Source organism: Prionailurus viverrinus, chromosome B2 (assembly GCF_022837055.1).
Source record: "Prionailurus viverrinus isolate Anna chromosome B2, UM_Priviv_1.0, whole genome shotgun sequence".
NCBI classification, from domain to species: domain Eukaryota; kingdom Metazoa; phylum Chordata; class Mammalia; order Carnivora; family Felidae; genus Prionailurus; species Prionailurus viverrinus.
This window is the reverse complement of record NC_062565.1, coordinates 62,845,507-62,870,832: the sequence shown is the minus strand read 5'-3', so window position 1 is coordinate 62,870,832 and position 25,326 is coordinate 62,845,507. Positions and strand designations below refer to the sequence as shown.

Sequence of the window (25,326 nt, the reverse complement as noted above, 5' to 3'; positions counted from 1 at the left end):
CATAGGATGGGTAACTTCTCACTTTTGACCAGAAGGCTAAGAGGCCTTCACATGTGCAGATTTGTCACCTGGATATGAGATTGAAGACAGTAGTAGATGTGTCAACCAACCTCAGCATTTTACTAATTTGCTGATTATTGGTGCACATGAACCTGTTCAGACTATAGTCTAGGGATGGGGGCACAAACATGACCCTAAAATCTGTATTTGTAAAGACACATGGAATTAATTAGGTCCAGATTTATTCCCTTCTTGAGAATGCCCTCAAAGCGATCACTCACAGATGAATCTTAGCCTCTCTATTGTAACAAATTATCCCCAAATATATATTTCATACTTATTTAAATTTTGGTGGCTGTGACTCTGCTGCATATGTCATTCGAGGACTGAGGATTCAGGAGTAGCCCAAATTTAGGACATGCTGGTTTTGTGGCAAAAAGAAAAAGCAAAAGAGATGAAGGAAACTCAGAAAGCCTCTTAGAGCTTAGATGCTTCATAAAACCTTGCTACTCAAGGTTTAGTCTGATGAACAGCAATTTCAACAGCACTTGGGGACTTTATTAAAAATACAGTATCTCAGGGCCGCACTACACATACTATATATGAACCTTTATTTTAACAAGATCTTCAAGTAATTCATAGACACATTAAAATTTGAGAAATACTGGTGTGCATCCTACTTCCTCAAGATCACTGACCAAAGCCCTTCACATGGCCAAACGCAACATGAATCAGGAAACCATGTAGGGAGAAACTGCACTGCAAAGGGCAGGGATAAATAACCTTTCAGGAATACAGTAAAAAAAACTTGAAAAGAAACCCCACAAAATAATCTATAGTCCCTAAAGCTGCTGCATATACTCAGTGAGACTATATCTTGAGGCAGCCTAATCACTGAACATAACTACTAACCTAATTTTCATCCATTGATTCTACTTTTTTCCTGAAGAAAGCTTCAACTCCTAATTCCGTATAACTGTTATTCAACAAGTAAAATGCATTGCATATGCTCTTTACTCACCTGAGTATTATCCAAATTTAAACAGATCTCCTTTCTTCAGCATTTTCCTTGGGTTGTCCAGCCTACTATTCTGGTATAGTAGCCAATATGAATAGCCAAGCCATTCAAGTGGGGTAAACTAGAATTGAATCTGACTCTTTAGTATCTGCCTAGCATAAAAAAATAATGAGGCTGTTTGGTCTTTCCTTATTAATATATAATATTTCTATAATATGGTTGCATCAGATTTGTGGTAGTTGTGTTATTCTTGTGAGATCCTAGTGTGATTGTGCCAACATCATAGAGCTTTTTCATATCAGCTGCTATCAAACCATTCCTTTTCCATTCTGCATCCAAGCAATTGATTATTTGAAGTTATTATTAGGACTTTATCTTAATTATTTTTTTTAATTTGCTGAATTTTCACCTGAATTTTTTAAAATTCCAGTATAGCTAGCATTCAATATTGTATTAGTTCCAGGTACACAATATAGTGATTCAACAACTCTATGTATTACTCAGTGGTTATCATGATAAGTGCTTCCTTAATCCCCATCACCAATTTTACCCATCTCTCACTCATCTCCCTATAGTTGAGTCTGTTTTTTGTGTCTCCTATTATCTTGATCATTTGTTTTGTTTCTTAAATTGCTCATATGAGTGAAATCATACAGTATTTGCCTTTCTTTGACTGACTTATTTCACTTTAGCATTCTACTCTCTACAGCCATCCATGGTGTTGAAAATGGCAAGATTTCATTATTTTTTATTGCTGAGAAATATCCATTGCGTGCACACACACACACACACACACCCCACATCTTCTTTACCCATTCATCTGTTAATGGACATTTGGGTTGAATCCATCATTAGGCTATTGTAAAGAATACTACAATAAACATAGGAGTGCATATATCTTTTCAAAATACTGTTTTCATATCATTTCGCTAAATATACACTAGTGGATTACTAGATCATATAGCAATTCTATTTTTAAGTTTTTCAGGAACCTCTATACTGTTTTATACAGAGGCTGCATCAGTTGCATTTCTACCAACAGTGCACAAGATTCATTTTTCTCCACATCTTCAAAAACTCTTGTGTTTTTTTATTTTAGCCATTCATACAGGTGTGAGGTGATATCTCATTGCGGTTTGATTGCATTTCTCTGATGATGAGTGGTGTTGCATGTAGCTAATTTTCCCAAAACTATTTGTTGAAGAGACTGTCTTATCCCCATTGCGTATTCTTGATTCACTTGTCAAAGGTTAGTTTGACCATATAATTGTGGGTTTGTTTCTGCACTGTCTATTCTGTTCCACTGATCTCTGTGTCTACTCTGTGCCGGTAGTATACTGTTTTGGTTACTACAGCTCTGTGGTGTATCTGGAAATCTGGGATTGTGTTACTTTCAGTTATGTTCTTCTTTTTCAGGATTATGTGGCTATTCAGGGTCTTTTGTGGTTACATACAAATTTTAGGATTATTTGTTCTAGATCTATGAAAGTTGGTGTTGGTATTTTGATAGAGATTGCATTAAACCCGTAGATTGCTTTTGGTAGTATGGATATTATAACAACATTTGTTCTTCTGATCCATGGACATCAGATATCTTTCCATTTGTTTGTGTCATCTCCAACTGTTTCATTAATGTTTTAAAGTTTTCAGAGTATAGGTCTTTCACCTCCTTGGTTCAGTTTATTCCTAGGTATTTTATTCTTTTTGGTGTAGTTGTCATTGGGATTGTCTTCTTAGTTTCCCTTTCTGCTTACTTCATTATTAGTGTATAGAAATGCAACAAATTGCTGTATATTAATTTTGTATCCTTTGACCTTACTGAATTCATTTATCAGTTCTAGTAGTTTTTGGTGGGATCTTTAGTGTTTTCTGTATATAGTATCGTGTCATGTGTAAGTAGTGAAAGTTTTACTTCCTCCTTACCAATTTGGATGTCTTTATTATTTTTTTTTCTTCTTGTCTGGCTGCTGTGGCTAGGACTTCTAGTATTATGTTGAATAAAAGTTGTGAGAATGGACATCCTTGTCTTATTCCTGGCCCTAGGGTAAAAACTCAGGTTTTCACCACCAAGGATGATGTTACATGATCATTTTTTTGGGGGGGGGAAAGAGAGAGAGAAAGAGAGAGACACTGTGAATGGGGGGAGGGGCTGGAGGAGAGAGTATCTTAAGCAGGCTCCATGCCTAGTGCAGAGCCCAACGTGGGGTTTAGTCTCACGATTGATAACATGACCTGAATGGAAATCAAGTCGGTTGCTTAACCAACTCAGCCACCCAGGTCCCTTCATATATCACCTTTATTAGGATATGTTCCCTGTAAACCTACCTTGTTGAAGGTGTTTATTGTGAATGGGTGTTTACTTTTCCAAGTGCTTTTTCTGCATCAAGTAGACTTGAAAAGCTTTATTTGTGCCCCCAACTGTTGTTTGCTAGTCAGGTCTTTGAAGACTGGAGACCTATGTTCTACATTCCTTCCAAGATTTTCTCATTCCCTCATTATTGAAATGGACCCAAACTGTCTTAGAGAGTTTGACAAGACTTATGGAGCCCTTATCTTAAACCATTGCTACTGATTCACAGAAGAGATAGATACAATATTATTATCTGGAGGAACCAAGAATTCTTTGCTTTCGCATCAACCTTGAAAGATGAGGCTGAAAAATCAAAATATGGGCTTTATGAGTTTTGTCAAAATCTCTGGGACAGTTTGGGCTCATCCTCATAACATGGATAGAGGCATCTGGGAGAAACTTTTCTTGTAGCTCAGATCACTGTACATATATATAAAACCAAGTAATTAATGGGAGAGACTGAGAGTTGCAGCTACTTTGGTATAATATGTAATCCTTTATTGATGTGTTGAGATATTGAGGCATCAGTGTCTGAAAATTTCCAAATTAGATGGGTGGGAAGACCTATAAGAATAGACTTCAAAAGAACACTTGCAAAATCTAAAAGGCATAAGATTCCATTAAATAAACAGATAGATTAAGATCATACAAAATCACAAATTACTTTTTAGAATATGTAGTGGGTAGGAGGAAGAACATAACTAAGATTTTAAATGCTGTTTGGTTCTCCACCTGATCTTTTTTAGAAAATCTTGACCATCTCTGCTAAAAAAAAAAAAAGTATATCCTCCAATAAGGTTTGCATAACATCTGAATATCTGGACTCTTTGTATTTTTTAGTAGTTTTAAATTAACAGCAATATTGAGCATAAAGTACATTTACCTCTTGTCTCTACACCAGCACATCCTTCCCCACCATCATGATTTAGTTCTTCCTTGCATGAGTGGCAGTAAGAATCTGCAGCTGGTGTCTGAATATTCCCTTAAATATTGTATCCTAATAATCTTTCACAAGGTGCATATTTACCTTCCATGGGCCAAATCTCACACTTTTTAACTGGTGATTGTTTCTTTTCTTCTGAATTAAATTCCTTTATTCTCTTACCTCTTTATACTGCCTGTGATTCCCTCTATTCCATCGGAATCATTTTCTTCTGCCTTTCTTCCCTCAAATGGTAGGACCTCTTGTTTTTGTGATGTGCATGATAATTGATGATAGGATTATTATCACTAATGATTGTGCTGGATTATAATAATATCAATTATACATATTGGTACATACCATTTACAGGTGTTTGCTCTGTGCCAGGTACTATATGAAGCACCTAAGAAATATTATCTCATTTAAATCCTAGCATCAACTCTGAGGCGTAGGTATTATTATCTTCATTGACAGATGAGGCAAACGAGGGAGAGAGGCTTTGTGAGTTAGTGATTTTATCAATGGTACAAGACATACTACACAAGAGCAAAACCTTTTAATGCACTTTCTATGCTGATCAGACAGTGTAATTTGGTCTCCTCACTGTAATATCTTATTTTTGACATGACTGTGCTTGTACATGTCATGAGAGGAACATTTATTTCTTTAGCTGACATGTATCTTACAATTACTCTATGAAGAAACTTGTGCTTACTGCCCTGGACCAGATTTCAGACCTATATACAGTGACAATCTCTTTACCATAATTAATCCATATCAAATAGATCTCTGTTGAACAGCTGAAAATCATTTTCTTTCAATTTCAGGGGACAGTATCCATTCAAACAGAAGTTTCAGAGAGTTCACATTTCTTTAAAGGGATAGAAAATACATTTGGTTTAACTGCTCACATAGTACTATATTCTTTGCCCCTTCACAGTTTAATCTCTAAAGCTGCCTACCACAAAAGACTGGTCTCTATTGTATAGTGGTTAGGTGTGTAGGCTCTCGAGGTAGTCTGGCTCACCTAGTACCTGGTTTCATCACTGCCTATGAAACTTGGGCAGATTACTGAACTTTTCTAACTCTCAGTTGCTTCCTCTAGTAAGTGGAAATCATGATTGAGCCTGTCTTGTAAAATTGTGTGGATTAAATAATCTATGTAAAGCATTAAGTGCAGGACCTTACACATGGGGAAGCACTCAATATATATTAGAACCTATCATCATTATTAATAATAATAAAAATATGTCTATACTCCTTTATGTACAGCATAGTCATTAAAAGCATGGGCTCCAGGGGCAGGTCCACATTTGCCAGCTATGTGACATAAGGAAATCTCCTTCACTTACCTGACCCCTAACTTTCTCATCAGTGTAATGGACATACTAAGAATACATACTCCATAAGGTAGTTAAAAATGTTTTGAATTAGATAATATACGTTAAGTGCTTGCTTAAAAACTGAATAACTATTGCTATTATTATTCTTTTCATAAAGATTTCCTCCCTAGATTATCTATTTGTGATGGTTTTCTCCTATAAATATATAAAGGGCATGCTATTTATTACAACAGATATCACATGCTGAGTTGCATGGTTTATCTTGTTATAGGAATATACTTCCCTCCATCTAGATTGTAAGTCCCTCCATGAAAGGTATTGTCAACATCATCATCCACATAACCTACCCTATTCATATCTCCATTTAAAATAGATTTGCATATGATTGACTGTAGGATGCACATACTATATGGATGCTTGAGTGAGTCATAAATCATTCATTCAACACAGATATTGACGCACTGTGTACCTCATCAACACAGGCACTGTGTGCCTGGCACTATTTTCGGCTCTGGAGTTATCACAACAAATAAAGAGGTTTCATTTCAAGAAACAGGTTTTGTGTATTTCCTTCTGTGACAATTTGGGGTTGAGAACATGCTGGTGAAAGATGAAAGTGGAAAGATACAGCTGGAAAATTTTTGATGTTGAGATGGTTAGATAGATCATAAGGAGGTCAGGATGTTGATTATGTTACAGGGACGCCTGAGGTATTATTCTTTTGAGTCATGAACTGCTGTACCATGTTCCCTTTAGCAGCTTGGTTTTTGCTTCCCTGTCTCATTACTGCAATTCTGCCCCCGGCCCTGCCTTTCCCCTGTGTCCATCACTCATGCCTATAACACTTATTGGACTTTTCTCTGTGACTCGGATGTTTGCTTAAATTGTGTCTCTTCTTTGATATTTATCTGATATTTTTATGTGGCATATAGAGAACAGTTTATCCATTTAAGGTTGGTAATAATTGATCAGAGGTAATCAATAAAAGAAAGTGGAGGCAAGGGTAATCAAATCTGCATATACTGTTTTTGTTTATGTAATAACCATCTGTGTGGTTTATGAAGATTAATCTGTGCTTAAAGTGCCAAATAAAGTGCACAGTACTACATGTAGATCATTTGTATTCTCTTGGTGTTGTTTTGTAGGGAATAGGGGTGGAGAGGATAGATTACAAGGTAATGAGATCTTCATCTGAAATGTAAGCCTCTGGTGAGGCAGAGATTTAAAAAAACCTTTTCTACTTGTTGCAATTGTAAGAAATCCAGTATCAGAGATGCTCTATTTTACTCATGAGATTTTGGGGCAAATGTGGTCCACGACTGTGATTCTGTCTTCCTCTGATTTTATCATATTCTCTCACTCATCCAGCAGCATCTGTTTCCTAAGTTATGTTTCATTCATTTCTTTATATCCTGGTGTACTGAGATATGACATTCAAAGATCTATTTAATACTTCCTAGGGAAGTTAATAGTGCTGAATGACATCTTTTTGGTCACTCTGATACATTTAATGGCAGAAACAGGACAGGATGAACTGCTTTTCTCAGTTCTGACTTAGTCTCTATACATCCTTTTGACCCATCACAAAAGGAATGAATCTTAAAAAGGCTTCTTTCCTAACCCACCTCTACTCCTTCTGAACCTAAATAATATCCCTGAAAGTAAAAATCCAATGCTTTTTTGTGTGTATATTTCTTGAAGCTAAAACTCTGCCTAATGTATAATCTTGAAATTGTTCCATGAGACTCACAGAAATCTTAGACAAAATCATCAAGCCAGGCAACTTAATTTAATAATGAAAATAAGATAAAAATGAGGTGGAATGACTGCGTATTAAACATATACTACATTCAAGTCTAGCACTCAGTAAGTTATCAGGTATTTTCGGCATAGCCAAGACCACAGCTCATCGAAAGTCTTTTAAAAATTATGGATTAATGTAAGGTCATGACCTGAGGGTAGGATGAGGTGGGTGCAATCTTGGGAAGTACTGGGAATCTTTCTGTTCTGTAGTTGACTTTGAAGAGTCAAGACTGAAGATAGTCCATCAGATTTGAAAAACCTAGTTGGTTCTTAGATTGAGACTGAGATGCTGACTGAATTGTCTGGTAATAAAAATATCTCTGTGATAACTGATTTTTAAAAGTTTGGTTTGTATATTTTATGTTATTTTAAGGCAACAATTTAGAACGTTTTTGGTACTAAAAGATATGTTTCAAAAGAAAAATTCTATTTTATTTTGTGTTTTATTTTTTAAAACTTTATTTTTCTCAGAACAGTTTTGGTTCACAGCAGAGTTGAGAGTTATACAGTTATACAGTTGCAGTATTATACTAGTTTCCGGTCTTTGTTCATTTGTTTTCTTTCTTCAGTTCCACATATGAGTGAAATCATATGGTATTTGTGCTTCTCTGACTTATTTCACTTATCATTATGTCCTCTGGATCCATCCATGTTGTTGCAAATGGCAAGATTTCATTCTTTTTTATGGCTCAGTAATATTTTGTTGTGTACATATGTCACATCTTCCTTATCCATTCATCTATCAAGGGATGCTTGGCTGCTTCTATAATTTGCCTATTGTAAATAATGCTGCAATAAACATAAGGGGACATATATCTTTTCAAATAAGTATTTTCATTTTATTTGGGTAAATACTTTAGTAGAATTACTGAATCATGTGGTAATTTGATTTTTAAGTATTTGAAGAACTCTACACTGCTTTCCACAGTAGCTGTACCAGTTTGTATTTCCACCAAGAGTATAGAAGGGTTCCTTTTGTTTCCCTCCAGTCCTCATCAACCCTTTTGTTTCTTGTGCTTTTGATTTTAGCCATTCTGACAGCTATAAGGTGATATCTCATTGTGGTTTTGATTTGTATTTCCCTGATTATGAGTGACGTTGAGCACCTTTCATGTATCTGTCAACCATCTGTGTGTCTTCTCTGGAAAAATATGCATTCATGACTTCTGCCCATTCTTCAGTTGGATTATTCATTTTTGAGGTGTTGAGTTTCACATATTCTTTATATATTTAGGATATTAATCCTTTATTGGATGTGTCATTTGCAAATATCTTCTCCCATTCTGTAGGTTGTCTTATAGTTTTGTTGATGGTTTCCTTTGCTGTGCAGAAACTTTTTATTTTGAAGTAGTTCCAATAGTTTATTTTTGCTTTTGTTTCCCTTGTTAAAGGAAACATATCTAGAACAATGTTGTTGCCACATCCAGTGTCAGAGAAGTTACTGTCTGTGCTCTCTTCTAGGATTTTTATGACTTTAGGTCTCACATTTAGGATTTTAATCCATTTGGCATTTATTTTTATGTATGGTGTAAGAAAGTGGTCCAGATTCATTCTTTTGCATGTAGCTGTCCAATTTTCCCAAAACTATTTGTTGAAGAGACTGTCTTATCCCCATTGCATATTCTTGATTCACTTGTCAAAGGTTAGTTTGACCATATAATTGTGGGTTTGTTTCTGCACTATTCTGTTCCACTGATCTCTGTGTCTACCTCGTGCCGGTACTATACTTTTTTTTGTTACTACAGCTCTGTGGTGTATCTGGAAATCTGGGATTGTGTTACTTTCAGTTATGTTCTTCTTTTTCAGGATTATGTGGCTATTCAGGGTCTTTTGTGGTTCCATACAAATTTTAGGATTATTTGTTCTAGATCTATGAAAGTTGGTGTTGGTATTTTGATAGAGATTGCATTAAACCTGTAGATTGCTTTTGGTAGTATGGATATTATAACAACATTTGTTCTTCTGATCCATGGACATCAGATATCTTTCCATTTGTTTGTGTCATCTCCAACTGTTTCATTAATGTTTTAAAGTTTTCAGAGTATAGGTCTTTCACCTCCTTGGTTCAATTTATTCCTAGGTATTTTATTCTTTTTGGTGTAGTTGTCATTGGGATTGTCTTCTTAGTTTCCCTTTCTGCTTACTTCATTATTAGTGTATAGAAATGCAACAAATTGCTGTATATTAGTGTATAGAAATACAACAAATTAATTTTGTATCCTTTGACCTTACTGAATTCATTTATCAGTTCTAGTAGTTTTTGGTGGGGTCTTTATTGTTTTCTAATTATAGTATCATGTCATGTGTAAGTAGTGAAAGTTTTACTTCCTCCTTACCAATTTGGATGCATTTTATTTTTTTCTTGTCTGGCTGCTGTGGCTAGGACTTCTAATAAAAGCTGTGAGGTTGGACATCTTTGTCTTGTTTGTGATCTTAGGGGAAAAGTTGTCAGTTTTTCACCACTGAGGATGATGTTAGGTGGGTTTTTCATAGATGGTCTTTATTATGTTGAAGTATGTTCCAATTCTACTTTGTCGAGAGAGTTTTTTTTTTATCCTGAATAGATGTTTTACTTTGTCAAATGATTTTTCTGCATCTACTGAACTACTCATTGGTTTTTATCCTTTGTCTAGTTAATGTGATGTATCATGTTGTTTGATTTGAAATATTGAACCCCCTTACATCCCTAGAATAAGTCCCACCATTCCATCATGGTGAATGCTTTTTTTTAATGTATTGTTGGATTGAGTTTGCTCATATTTTGTTGAGGAATTTTGCATCTATGTTCATGAGAAATATTGGCCTGTAGTTTTCTTTTTTTGTAATGTATTTGTCTTGTTTTGGTGTCAGGGTATTGCTGGCCTTGTATAATGGATTTGGAAACTTTCTGTCCTCTTCTATTTTTTGGAATAGTTTGAGAAGAACAGGCATTAACTCTTCTTTATATGTTTGGTAACATTCACCTATGAAACTGTCTGGCCCTGGACTTTTGTGGGTTTTTTTGGGGAATTTTTTGATTAGTGATTCAATTCCATTGCTAGTAATTGGTCTGTTTAAATTTCCTATTTCTTTTTGCCTTAGTTTTGGCAGGCTATATGTTTCTAGGAATTTATCCATTTCTTCTTGGTTGCCTAATTTGTTAGCATATAATTTTTTATTATATTTTCTTATTATCCTTTGTATTTCTGTGGTGTCATTGTTATTTCTCCTTTTTCATTTATAATTTTATTTATTTGAATCATTTCTCCTCCTCTCTCTCTCTCTTTTTTAGATGAGTCTGGCCAAAGGTTATTAACTTTGTTGATATTTTCAAAGAACAAGCTCTGGGTTTCATTGATGTGTTCTATTGGCTTTTTTAGTCTCTATTTTATTTATTTGTGCTCTAATCTTTATTACTTCCTTTCATCTACTGTTTTGTGGTTTTGTTTGTTCTTCTTTTTCTAGTTCATTTTGCTATAATATTAGGTTGTTTATATGAGATTATTCTTGCTTCTTGGGGTAGATCTGTATTACTGTAAACTTCCCATTTCAAACAGCCTGATGCATCCCAAAGATTTTGGACCATTTTCATTTTTTTTCATGTATTTTTTATTTTCATTTTCATTTTTTTTCATGTATTTTTTAAATTTCCTCTTTGATTTCTTGGCTTACCCATTTATTGTTTAGTAACATGTTATATACCTCCATGTAATGGTGTTCTTTCCAGATTTTTTCTTGTGATTGATTGGTAGTTTCACACCATTGTGTTTGGAAAAGATGCATTACATGATTTCAATCTTTTTGAATTTTTGAGACTTGTTTTGTGGCTGAACATGTGACCTCTTCTGGATAATATTTGATGTTTTCAATACATATTGAAAAAATATGTATTCTACTGTTTTGGGGTAGAATATTCTGAATATATGTTAGATTCATCTGGTCCAACATATCGTTCAAAGCCACTATTGCCTTATTGATTTTCTGTCTGAATGATCTATCCATTGATGTAAATGGAGTGTTAAAGTCCCCTCCTATATTTGCATTGCTGCTGATTTTTCCCTTAGTATGCTAATAATTGCTTAAGTACAAAATTTTAAGTTGAACACTAAGTTACCAACAAAGGGCTACTCTGCCTGAGGTTTGGCCTCTCCTGCTTCTCATGACATACTCCAAGGCATATACAAACAACTTCTGTAAACAACAGTTAGAAAGCCACTATGCTAGAATTTAAATTTCTAACAGGCTACATAGGCCAGTGGTTGAAAGGACAGTCTCTGAAACCAGATGATCTGGGTTTTAATTCTAGCCCTGGGATTTTCAGATCTTGTGAATTTGGGAACATCCTTCAACTTTTCCTGCTTCATTTCCTTTAACTCTAACATGAGTATGAAAATACTAATAACATAAGGTAGTATGAATTAAGTGAGATCTTTTAAGGGTTCTTAACTGTTTATTGCTATGGGACCCATTGGTGCAATTGAAAATAACATTTTTATCCAATCAAAAAAAAAGATATACAGAATTATAGTAGAAACCAGCCAATCATTTTGAAATAGAGTTATCCAATTATTAAAGATCATATGATATAATAATATATGTAATTCTTTACACATTAAAAACAAGATCTGATGATGAGCATAATAACTCACAATTTCAATACAGTGATGAGTATAAACCATTATTTCAAGATATCAGTTGTAGGCATAATGTATGATGAAAACATTTGTGATTTACACTGAAGGAAATGCTAAATTTCTATTGAAAGAATTGCTAAATTTCAGTTAAAATTTAGTGAAAATATATATGTAATTCCCATTCAAATTTATGAATTCCTAAATTTTATTGAACTCTGAATTAAGAACCCTTGTATTAGAGGGTTTAGCCAAATATCTCATAGATTAGGGTTTAAGGCATATTTGTTGCTACGATTATTACCATCATCATCACCATTGTCATTATTACAGAAAGTAGGAATATATATTTGGAATTATTAGTGTATGAGTTATGTTTGAAGATTCTTAGGAGACACTAAAAATTAAAGTTGAGTATTCTGCCAACAATACGGAATAAAATATGACAATATCAACTTTTATTAAAACTATCCAAGGATATTTTCTTAAAACCAAAATACCAAAGATTACAAATATCAACAATTAGGTGACCTGCTATATCTAAAGTGTTTTTCACTTATATCTGTTTTTCAGTTTTGTTTTGTTTTTTTTTTTTTACTTTTCAGTGATAATTCTACTATGCTGTTGTACCCATGTCATCACTCATCTCCACATTTTGTCATACTGAATAGAAAAATAATTTGGCTTTAAAAACTATCGAAAGTTGTATAAATCTCTTCAGAAGTTTCTTGAAGAGGGAGCAACGGCACAAATCTATGATCAATATCCAGTGAAACTTCCTAAAAACTTTTCTTATCCATCTTATCTCTCAAAGACTCATTTATGGGCATTCCTCCCACCAGTGAGTCCTGTATTCTCTAGTTCACATATCATAAGGGTATAGCTCAATAAGTTGTTACAAACTTAACTTACCAACACCTAGATCAAGAAACAGAAGTCCCCTCTTACTCTCCTTTGGTATTAACCTGCCCCCAACAATAATATTACCTGACTTCTTAAAGTTTAGATTAATTTTGCCTGTTTTTGTTCTTTTAGAAACATACCATACCCTTTAGTATGGATTAATTCAAGCAACATTATGTTTTTGAGTTGCATCCAAACTAATTCATGTAGTTGAAGTGATAAATTGCTGAATAGAATTCCATTGTGTGAAAATACCACAATTTGTCAATTCTTCTTTATGAGCATTTAGATATTTTCCAGTTTGTAGCCATTAAAAATAGTGCTGTAATGAATATAACAGTTCTTATTCTTAGCTGAACACAGGAATGATTTCTGTTTGACATTCACCCATGAGTGGGATTATTTGGTCTAATCGTATAAGCTAATACACAGGATGGAATTATCAAATCAGACCCACATGAATTACAGAGATCTTATCCCTTAGCAAACTTTATTAAATAATTTCAATTTGAAGGCAATTGACAATTTCAGAGAGAGGTTTAGGACAACAAGGGTAGTTTCTCATGACCTGTCTTTGTCCAACATGTGGCTCAAAATAATAGATAAGATCTCTATGTTACATCTGCAAAGTCACTTCACACAGCAGAAGCATTTAAATTGTGAAGCCAGAGAGCTGTGTAGCTTAGGTGAAATTCTCCAGAGGGTCATTTCTTAGATGTCCTGGGTTCTTTTTCTATAGGTAATCCTTAACCAGGACTTCCTGACAAGGGCATTTCAGAGATAAGGTCACTTCTTCCTAGCAAATATCATTAGTCTATTTATCTATAAGTCCATTTATGAAGAAGATTAGACTGGATGACCCAGGAGCCCTTCTCTCAAAGATGTTTTCTTGGTGTAGTGAAAACTCAGTTGTTTTAACTCCTTGCTGTCAGCATAGGCAGCTTTAACAGATACTGCCAATTTTACAAAGTGGTTGTACTAATCTTCTAACAGTAGTATATGAGCATTCTGATTGCTCTACATCCTCACTAACACCTATTTCCCATTGTTTTCCTTCTCTTTTTTTTAATGTTTACTTATTGTTTAGAGAGAGAGAGAGACACAGAGCACAAGCAGGGGAGGGGTAGAGAGAGAGGGAGACACAGAAACCGAAGCAGGCTCGTCTCTGAGCTCTCAGCGCAGAGCCTGATGTGGGGCTTGAACCTGCCCACTGTGAGATCTTGACCTGAGCTGAAGTGAGGCAGTTAACCAACTGAGCCACCCAGGTGCCCCTGTTTTCCTTTTCTTGATTATGATAGGTGTAGTGAGATCTCTTTGTGGTTTTAACTTACCTTTCTGTGATGATTGATGAAGTTGAACTCATATCTTCATTGGTTTTTTTGGATATCCTCTTTTGTAAAGTATTTGTTCAGCAATTTTTGCCCATTTTGTACTGGATTTGTGTGTTCTTTTCCTATTGATCTATAAAGGTTTTTATATATTAATGATAGTTTTTTTAAACATTCATCACCACGCATAGTTACAGAATTTAATTTTTTCTTGTGATGAGAACTTTTAAGATTTACTCCCTTAGAAACTTTCAAAAATATGGAATGCTGTATGAATTTGTGTGTCATCCTTGCACAGGGGTCATGCTAATCTTCTCTGTATTGTTCCAATTTTAGTGTGTGACCAAAATGAGCATGAGGATAGAATTTTTAAGATATACTATAATGAATATCTTTTCCACTCCATGTGCTGCCTTTGTATTCTTATTAGTATTTTTTGATGAATAGAAATTCTTAATTTTATCATCTAGTTTTCCATGTCTTTTTAAAATCTAAAGTGGCCTACTGACATTCCAATTTTCTTCATCCATTAGTCCTAATTTGGGAAATAAAGGACCCAGCGAAACCTGAGTGAAGATGATGCCTTAGAAGGGAAGGAAGAGGAGAACCATAAATGATTTTATGCTAATTTGACCATTTCACACAACCACGTAATTTTTATTGTCACATCTTATGTTCTGAAGGTAGCCCTGTAGCCTTCTGACAGTTTTGGCATTAGAAGATCTGAGAATGTTTGTTTTTTTGTGGTTCAGCAGTATCTATTTGCTACTTTTGCTTCAAAATATATTGCCCTATCTCTACTTTCCACATCAGATAAACAGAAAGTGTGTGTGTGTGTGTGTGTTCTACCCAGCACTATAACCAAGTACATTCCATATCTGCTTTTGTTCCTTAGATACAAAGAATTTTTTTTAGTTTTAGAGAAAAATGGACTTTATGACCAAGCTTCCACTTCAGCTCCTTCTAAGTGTTTCACTTCTTTGAACAAAGCAAATACCATATGATTTCATTCATGTGTAATTTAAGAAATAAAACAGATGAACTTATGGGAGGGGAGAAAAGGAGAAGGAAACAAACCATAAGAGACTCTTAACAGTAGAGAACAAACTGAGGGTTGATGGAGGGAAGTGGGTGGGGAATGGGCCAGATGGGTGATGGGTATTAAGGAGGGCATTGAGCATTGGGTGTTGTATGTAAGTAATGAATCAGTGAATTCTGCTCCTCAAACCAATATTACACTGCATTTTAAATAATTAGAATTTAAATAAAATTTGAAAAGAAAAAAATAAGAATAAATATGTAACTGTGTATTTGTTACTGTCAGGTTTTTGGATTAGCCATTCTTTTTAAAAAATTTTTTTTTCAACGTTTTTTATTTATTTTTGGGACAGAGACAGACAGAGCATGAACGGGGGAGGGGCAGAGAGAGAGGGAGACTCAGAATCGGAAACAGGCTCCAGGCTCAGGGACATCAGCCCAGAGCCTGACGCGGGGCTCTAACTCACGGACCGCGAGATCGTGACCTGGCTGATGTCGGACGCTTAACCGACTGCGCCACCCAGGCGCCCCCGTATTAGCCATTCTAATAAGTATGTCGTGATATAGTCATTGTTGTTGTATAATTTGCAATTCTCAAATAACAAGTGATATTAAGTGTATTTGCATGTGCTTATTTGTTATCTGTATATTCTCCATAGTGAGGTGTCCAGATCTCTTGCCCATTTTCTGATTGGGTTTCCTGTATTCTTGTTGTTAAGTGTTGAGTCTTTGTATGTTTTGAATACAAGTCTTTTATCAGATACATATTTTGCCTACATTATCACCCGGTCTAGGGCTTGTCTTCATTCTCTTAGTAGTGTCTTTCTCAGAGCAGACGTTTTTAATTTTAATGAAAGGCAACAATTTTATTTCATGGATATGCTTTTAGATATGCATCTAAAAGTATCTTGCCAAGCCTAAGAACACCTAGAATTTCTCCTATGTTTTCTTCTAGATGTTTTAGGATTTTGCACTTTACGTTTAGGTCTATAATCCCTTTTGATATGATTCTTGTGAAAGGTATAAAGACTGTGTTTAAACTGTTCTTCTTTTTTTCAATATGGTGTCTAGTTATTCCAGCATCGTTTGTTGAAAAGACTCTCCCTTCTGCATTGAGTTGCCTTTACTTTTCTGTCAAAGATCATTTGACTATATCTGTGTGGGTCTGTTTCGGGGCTATTTTTAAAATAAGTAAAACTGAATATATCGAAAAGTTAAGTAGTCAAATCTTACTTATCCAATGGTTCATTTTACTTATAGATTGTCCGTAGCTCTTTCACATTTTCCTCCAAGTGTCTCTGATTTGGAGCAATGCTCTTACTCAAATAAAACCTACTCAAATGGTTGGGAGTGGGGAAGAAAGAGAAAGAAAAAAAATCCAAGATCCTTTTTTCTCTGTTAGAAACATAAGGTGAACAGTGAGGAACGAGGTTGAGATAAAGTGAAGTGTTAGGATTGTGGAAATGAATTATATTCTTTCTCAGGCCCCTATTATCCCTAATTGAGTAGTCTATATAGAAAATAGGAGTGGAAAGAATTTGGTGGATGCTATTAAGGGAAAGACCTTGCAAAGTGTGAGATTCATTCTCTTCACCTTGTGAAATTTTTCACTTCATTCACGGTGGCTAACACAGTTTTCAAAGCCTTTATGTCATATTCATCACCAGAGAAGGCTTGGCCTATTCAAGATTTGATAGTCTTAAAGACCTACTTCTGTGACAATTTGCCTTCACTAAAGAAGGGTTATACATTAGTATCTGGGATGTCATATCACAAAATCTTAATTTTTTTCTCCCTGCAGATTAGCAGGTGATATCCTTGGAGTGTCTTTCTGAAGAGCATAGTATAACCTAATTTGGAAGGCAAATAAAATGCCTTTACAAACTTTAATGCTAAATTGGCAATGTACAGTGCTTGACAAAGTATCATTCAGCACATTTTCTAAAAGAACTCTATATGTTAGTTGCCTATTGCTTTTTTCAAATGCCCCCAAATTTAGTGGTTTGAAATCACAATCTTGTATTATCTTTCATTGTGTCTTAAGCCAGGGATTTACTAAGGACTCAACCAGGCAGTTCTCCCTTAGGGTCTCTCCAACAGCTATGGTCATCTCAAAGCATGACTTAGGCTGGAGGATCTGCTGTAAGGTGGCTCACTCCAACTGTAAGCTGGCTGGTGATTTAATGGTGGCTATTGGTCTCAGAGACCTCAGCTCCTTCCACTGGGGTCTCTTCAATGGGTAGTTTGAACATCCTAATGGCATAGTGGCTGACTTCACACAGAATGAGCAATCCAAGAACCCAAACACCCAAAGTGAGACTTATAGTCTTTTTTTTTTATAACCTATCCTTGAAATTCAGTCACTCTCACTACATTTAATTGGTCAACAGTACCATGATTCAGTATGGGAGAGTACTAAACAAGGGTATAAATAGTAGGAGGCATGGATCATCAAGGACAGCTTGGAGCCTCACTACTGCTCAAACTTCCATTTAATATTTTTTAGAGGTATCTAATAATTTTTATCATTTTAAAATGTGTATATTTTAAATTACTTTTTCCCCCACAATAGCTCCTTAAGTGTAAACCTGTTCACTATTTTTAATACTCCCAGAATTATTTCATGTTTCTGTAGTTGCAATAGTCTAATAATTTAAATTCTTGTTCTTCTCTAATATTCTTTAAAAGTTAAGGGGAAAATATTTCTCTATAATAGCAATGTGAAAATTTAGAGCCATCTACTAAAATCTAGTTCTGTGCCTTTTAAGGAGATAGTCTATATCGGTAGTTTCTGTGCAGTAAGTTTTAAGATTAGATACAGTTAAGCTATTATGGGTTTCACAAAGTTAAATAAGCTTTGTTTTCTAGCTGTATTATTTCACAGCATTAGCCTTCAATAAGTTATGTTTTCTGCAGATCTCCAAGAGAGGGAATAATCAACATTTCCCAAAGTTATTGGACCCCTTAACCTGAGGACATTTTGTATTTGCATTTCATGAAGCATAGTTTAGAAAGTATTAAATGTCTTATTTTGTCCACATCTTCTCTCTATTTAAATTTCAGTATTAACAGCAGTGTTTATGTTTGACTTTTTCTCCGTGCCTTTCTGAACTTTATTTCCCCTTGCTACAGCCATCACATTTGTTTTTTAATGCAACTGTCACCCAACTACATACAAATCTTCAAACAATCTCCCAGTTTTTCTTAGGATAAAAACCAATCTCTTTAATAAGCCATTGCATAGTCTGGCCCCTTCACCTGTGCCCCCTTTCTCTACATGCACACTGGCCTTTTCTCGGTGTCTAGTAATTGCTATGCTCTTCCCACACCAACAGATTTTCATTTGCTTTATCTTCTGCCTAGACTCCTCTTACCTTCCCTTTATACCTGATTAATTCCAACTGTTTTTTTGTATCCAAGATCAAATTTTACTTGAAATTTCCCTCACTAATCTTACTCAGTGAAAGCCCCCAATTATAAGCATGTTACTTTGAATTACCTTGTATTCATTTATGTTATTATTTGATTACAGTTTGTCTCCCACAATAAATTGTAAGTTACATTCAGGCAAAGACTGATGTCCCGACGGGTTCCTCCATCTCCTAGATGCTGTACTGCTAATTAGCGCTAAGACATTAAGGTGCAGTGTTATGTTTTATATATTCATAATTTATGACAAAAATTATTACTATTTGCATCTCTTATTATAAGAAATATTCTCCTCATTTAGTAAAAGCATAATATTTGTCACTTTCTTTAACAACAAGCAGCCACTTAATGAGAAAGAATGAAATATGGCTTTTTGTAGCAACGTGGATGGAACTGGAGAGTGTTATGCTAAATGAAATAAGTCACACAGAGAAAGACAGATACCATATGTTTTCACTCTTATGTGGATCCTGAGAAACTTAACAGAAGACCATGGGTGAGGGGAAGGAAAAAAAAAGTTAGGGAGAGAGCCAAACTATAAGGGACTCTTAAAAACTGAGAACAAACTGAGGGTTGATGGGAGGTGGGAGGGAGGGGAGGGGAGGTGATGGGCATTGAAGAGGGCATCTTTTGGGATGAGCACTGGGTGTTGTATGGAAACCAATTTGACAATAAATTTCATATTTAAAAAATAAAAAAAAAGCAAGCAGCCACTACTATCACAAGGTAAAAATGTAGCGAAAGCTCCTTGGAGCATTAGTAGTTAGACTGAAGCCAATCTTGAGATTAAGAATTCATGCTATTTGCATGCTATCTTCTTCAGTGAAGCCATCAAAGCAATCTTCTTCATTACCCCATTCTCAATACCAATATGTACTCATTCGATTAACTATGTTTAGGAAGCTATAAAACTTACAACATTTAGTAAACTTATAGCATTTAGTAAAAAGTACAGCAAAAGGAGCTGCCATCCTATCCCACAGGAAACAGTGGATAGTCCCAGGAAAAAGAATATTTGAAATCTGAAGTAGAGCGTTGTGAATGATGATGGTCTGGAATGTGTAGGAGAAATTGAATACAGTAGCAAACCTATTTCCAAGAAAAGTGCCACAAAAATCCTGGAAATAATCCAATGGTTAAGCATTTTTGAGCTGGGTTGGCAGTTTCATTAGTGATTGAATAGAATCTGAAAGGCCTGGAGTGGTGGTGTGGAAGAAATGCAGCAATAGCAGGAAGTAATACCAAGTCAGTACTTCGATGTTACTGTTGGATTTCAGAATTGTTGAACTATAAAACTTGCCATGAGGAAGTGACTCATATGTGTTGCCCACTTTCATTTATATGCTCTTCTGGTATTTTATTTCAAATAACCACAGTGTCTTACTTAAAGCAGAATCAAACTGTTCTTATAAATAGAGATACCAAGTTCTTGGAATTTATCTACTGTTGTGCCTGTGGTATTGAGCCAGTCATTATGAATCTCTCTGTTTCATACCAGAAGTAAGCACATTTATTTAAAAATTGCCCTGGAGAAGGTTCTTAAAATTCTGTCAGATTTTGAAATGGAAATTTTATATATCACTTCTGTAAATGGTGACAATGAGGCCATGTATGTATTTATGGAGGACCTATTAAATCTGGCATTCTGCTGTATAGTTTACATAAGATATGTCTGTTATAATATTCAAATTATCATGTATAATTAATGCTATTGTTTTCAAGGTTAAGTATGCTATTTTGTTGATTTCATATACAAAGACAGCCTCTTTGTTTTCGTTCATTGATGCAAAGTCAATTATGATTTCCAGTACCTTTTCTCCCCACTAAATTCTAGTTATTCATTGCTGTGACATTTAAACTAGATTGGCCTACTCAGCAGCATTTCCTCCCTCTTCTATATGGCCTTCTTATATTACAGAAATAGTCTGGTACAAATTACACTTTGATACTCCCTTACAGCTGGGGTTCTCTACATCTTTAGGTTCCTCCAAGCAGATACACCCACAGAAAACTTGGAGGCATAAATGAGCAGTAAGAAGGGGACAGTACCTTAAAGGCAGAGGGGTTCTTCTGGCTGTATGTTTGAGAAAACAACAAGGCCTGTGTCCTCGAGCAGAACAAATGAGGGGAGTGGATTGGCGATCATATCATGTAGGTCCTTGTAAGTGATTTTAGATACTTTGGTTTTATTTGAATGAGCCTGGAGGCCATTGGAAGATTTTGAACGAGAGACCTGTAAATGTAAATGACTTGCATTTTAAAGAGATTGCTTTAGCTGATAGATTGAAAAGAGGTTGTAATGTGGCAAGGTTGGAAACAGGAAGACCAGTTAGAAGATGATGATGGCTCCAGCTGGGTATTAGCAATGGTGGCGGTAGGTGTTTTCAGATCCTGGATATATTTTGAAGGAGTGTCAAGGGATTTCCTGGATTTTTCTCAGCCTAGATGAAGGATGACTCTTACACTGAAAGAGTACAGTTGCCAAGTGTATCAAGGAGGAGAAAGCTCACCCCTACAAAATGCCATCCATAGGCAAAGGAGGATGAGGACTGAGAAATAATTGGCAGTGTGGATGTTATATGTGATGTAGACAAGAATAGTTTTGGTGAAGATGAGCATCAAAGATACATTTAATAGTTTAAGAAAGAATGGGAAGAAGGCAAATGGAGACAGTGTAGACAATACTTTTAAGGAAATTTGCTCTAGGAAGGCATAGCGATATAGTGCTTCCTGGCAGCAGTAAAAGAAACTTTTTTTTAGATATGGGAGAAATAACCAGGCATTTATATATTAATATACTAGCAGATAAGATGTCTTAATGTAATAGAGACAGAAGAGAATTGCTAGAGAGATGTCCTTGAGTAGTAAAGAAGAGATGGAATTCAGTATTCATGTGGATGGCTTGGTTTTAGATGGATATAGGCATAGTTCATCTCTAGTAATAAGAAAGAAGGCAGAGCATATAGTTTATAGATGCAGGTTGGGATCTGGAAGTGCTTTTCTAATTGTTTCAATTTTACAGTGAGATAGGACCCAAGACCAACAGCTGAAAGTTTGGAAGAATTATTGGATCAATTAATAGGCAGGTGATGATGATATATGTCTCAGAAGGTTGGTTCAGGCTAAATCAAGTCTCCAGCCAGTGCCTTTGCAAGACTGGATATAGAGTAGGGGGAGGTGAGTAGAGAGAATTGAGTCTGAATTTTGCTAGGAGGATACTAGTAAGAACTAGGCAGGACATCAGAACACCAATCAAGAAAACTAGGGCTCAGGGTAGGTACTGATTGCAACAGTGGATGGGATCTGGAAAATACTCAGAAAAACAAGGCAAACAATGAGGGAGCACTGGATAAAGAAGAGAGGCTCAATTTTGTGTGTATGGAATGCAGAGAACCCACCCCAGGGAGAGCTATATCCTAGTAGAAAAATAAGCCCCCATTCTACTTCTAATATTCTGCTCAAGTACAAGGCAGGCTGAATTGACATGTGGAAATGCTTTGTTGCTAGAGCTTGAGATCACTGGAATAAATAGAAAATTGCAGAATTCAGCTTGTTTTTAGTCCATCTATATAATGCCAAATGGTGGATTCCTATCAATTATGTTAATGTTTTGTCCACACAAGCATGTAAATTAAAGCAAATAGTTGAATATTGGGCTTGTTCCAGCATGGTTCTGATATCTCAAAAGAAGACAGTAATTTTTAAGTGAAGCAGATAGTAATTCAAACAATTCAAATGTTTATGTATGCTGTAACATATTATTCTGTAGGAATATACTGTTATATTAGATGAGAAAGCTGTTGATAGAGAAGCAGAATATCCAAGATCACAAAGTGGTAAGTGACAGATTCGGAACTCAATTCTGATTTTGATTAAATGAACATTTACTGACTTGCTATGTGCCAGACACCCTGCAGGGCAGCTTGTTTGGTCTCATTTCCAGTCCAATGCTTTTTCTAAACAAACAAACAAACAAACAAAAAGCAAAATTAAAAAGAAGGTTCAAGAAAGCTTCCATCACCAAAAGAACTACTTTTTTCTTCATGCCAGTTAATGTGAAATAATGCTCACACCTTATATTCATCAATATATTCCTATTATTTTCACTAATAAGTGATTTCAACTTAAATCTGTAAACATTTTCATAAGAGTAACTATCACTTTTTCTCCTGCAGAATTCTAATGCCCATGTTGCAACTTTTTTTGCTTAAAATATCATCTTCTTAAGCAGTCTGCTATAAAATGAAGACTGTTTTCAATTTGTCAAAGAGGAAAAATGTTGGTGGTGTTGGTATCACGGCAGTTAATATCAGTGAATTCATGCCCTGCCATTTCGCCAATGAACACTCAGTTTTTGACTTCAGACTAGTGTGCTAACTAAGAGATGGTAAGAAGATTGCTCCCACTTTGCACCTGAATTCATCTTGTAGGCAGGTGTTTATAGCTACTTTAAATGAGTGTTCAGATAATATGGTGCATTTTGTCATCACTATGCCACAGCAAGTAATCAGACTTAAGAAAGAGATGTGTGCTTGAGGAAATCTGTCAATAAGTTGACAAAGTTGATCTTTATAAAGAGCTAATGGCTTGACTATTTAAATGCTTGCTTGGGAGAAGCATTATGAAGACAAAACTTCTAACAATGCCTGTGGTAGTGCAAGCTGAAGCTCCAATTATTTACTGTACTAGTATTTTAAGATCAATATTCCTTTAATTTATACAGTTTAGAAGCAAGATGGGACTTTATGTAGCAGTATTTCACTCTACCATCTGGGGAAGGTTGTTTTTAAAGAATATATATGACTACTTGAAAATTCCATCATGATGTGTGAAACTTGGCCTGGGTGATAATAAAATATATATATATATTAAAGGTCTTTCTTTAGGAAACATGGGACTAGAAATTGGTATACTTGTTCTAAGTGTATTGATCAAGATCTCTGATTATCCTTTGCCGAACCTTGTTGCTTTTCTGAAACCTAAATGGCTTCTTAATAGACCAGTGCAAGTATGAATTGGCGTAGTTACTTTAATAATGCGCTAACATATTAGAGAAGATTCCAAAGAAATTTTCAGAGACTCTTATTTAAAAGCTGATTTGTGGTTAAAAATCCTAAACAAACTAGAATTGAGTGATCACTCAGTTCCATTGCTAAAGAAGATAATTTTCATTATTTAAAAAAAAAACACTTTTGGTGAGGCTGCCCTCACTGCTTCTACCTTCTACCTTCTGTCTTTAAATTTTGCATATGATTTTACCTTAGCTTCATTCATTTTTTTTTTTTAATTTTTTTTTTCAACATTTATTTATTTTTGGGACAGAGAGAGACAGAGCATGAATGGGGGAGGGGCAGAGAGAGAGGGAGACACAGAATCAGAAACAGGCTCCAGGCTCTGAGCAGTCAGCCCAGAGCCCGACGCGGGGCTCGAACTCACGGACCGCGAGATCGTGACCTGGCTGATGTCGGAGGCTTAACCGACTGCGCCACCCAGGCGCCCCGCTTCATTCATTTTTTTTAATGAACAGTACTTTCATATGTTTCAAAAATTAAAATGAATCAGAAGGTGTAAATTGAGACGTTTTGGTCCTTCTGTTTCCTTCCATCCCAAATAAAGGATATTTTCTTGATAATATTTGTAGGCCATCTCTAAGCTATCTGGGGATTCAGCCCTTCTCCTCAAAGGAAGAGCCATTACAAGTCAGTGTTAAGTGTACTTGCTAGTTTTTGCATTGAATAATCACCATAGTACACAGGCAAATTATAGAAAGTTTCAATGTTTCTCTTTTCCTCTTTGGTTTGCGTAAAGTCACAAATATATCCTCTCTAACAGTGGAGAAGTCCATCTCTCTGGATTTGTAAATATAACAAAATCAATGTGTACATGAGATGATTTAGTAGTTCAAAGGGAAAAGACAAATCAGACAAAATGGTCCCTATGGAACTGACTTATTCAAGAAAAATGATAATTAAAAAAAATCAAATGTGTCCACTCAACAAGATTCAAGGTGATCTTGCATTTATGTAAATAGAATTGGAAACTAGGAAAGCTTTATTTCTGGTAACTCATGATTACTGAATTTGAAAAAAAAAACAATTGAGTCATTGGACTACATTAGATACCACAGAAAACTGGGGCAGGATCCAGTTTCTTGAGTTGTTTTTCTATCAGATAACACAGGGGGAAGAAAGTAAATGAATAGGATATAAACAGCATGGACAATAGATTTAGAAAATCATATTTGGCAAAGCAAAAGTAATATGAAAACAGAGAGGGAGAAAAATCATAAAAGATTCTTAAATACAGAAAACAAACTGAGGGTTGCTGGCTGGGTGTTGGGTGGGGGGGATGGGCTAAATGGGCAAGGAGCATTAAGGAGGACACTTTGTTGGGATAAGCACTGGGTGGTATGTGTAGGTGATGAATCACTAAATTCTAATCCTGAAATTATTATTAAAAAATGAATAAACATTAAAAAAAGAACTGTTTAAAAATGTTTCCCAAATGTGCTTGAATGTAACAGCTTTCTGAACACTTCTGTAAAATTTCTGCTTCCTGTGCCCCCTCCTCAAAGATGCTAGT

General features: G+C 35.3%; 1 pseudogene; it reads right to left on the bottom strand.

Moving 5' to 3' along the window:
- Positions 1–14,530: 14,530 nt before the first annotated feature.
- On the bottom strand, positions 14,531–14,631 carry LOC125166853 (uncharacterized; annotated as a pseudogene).
- Positions 14,632–25,326: the final 10,695 nt, after the last annotated feature.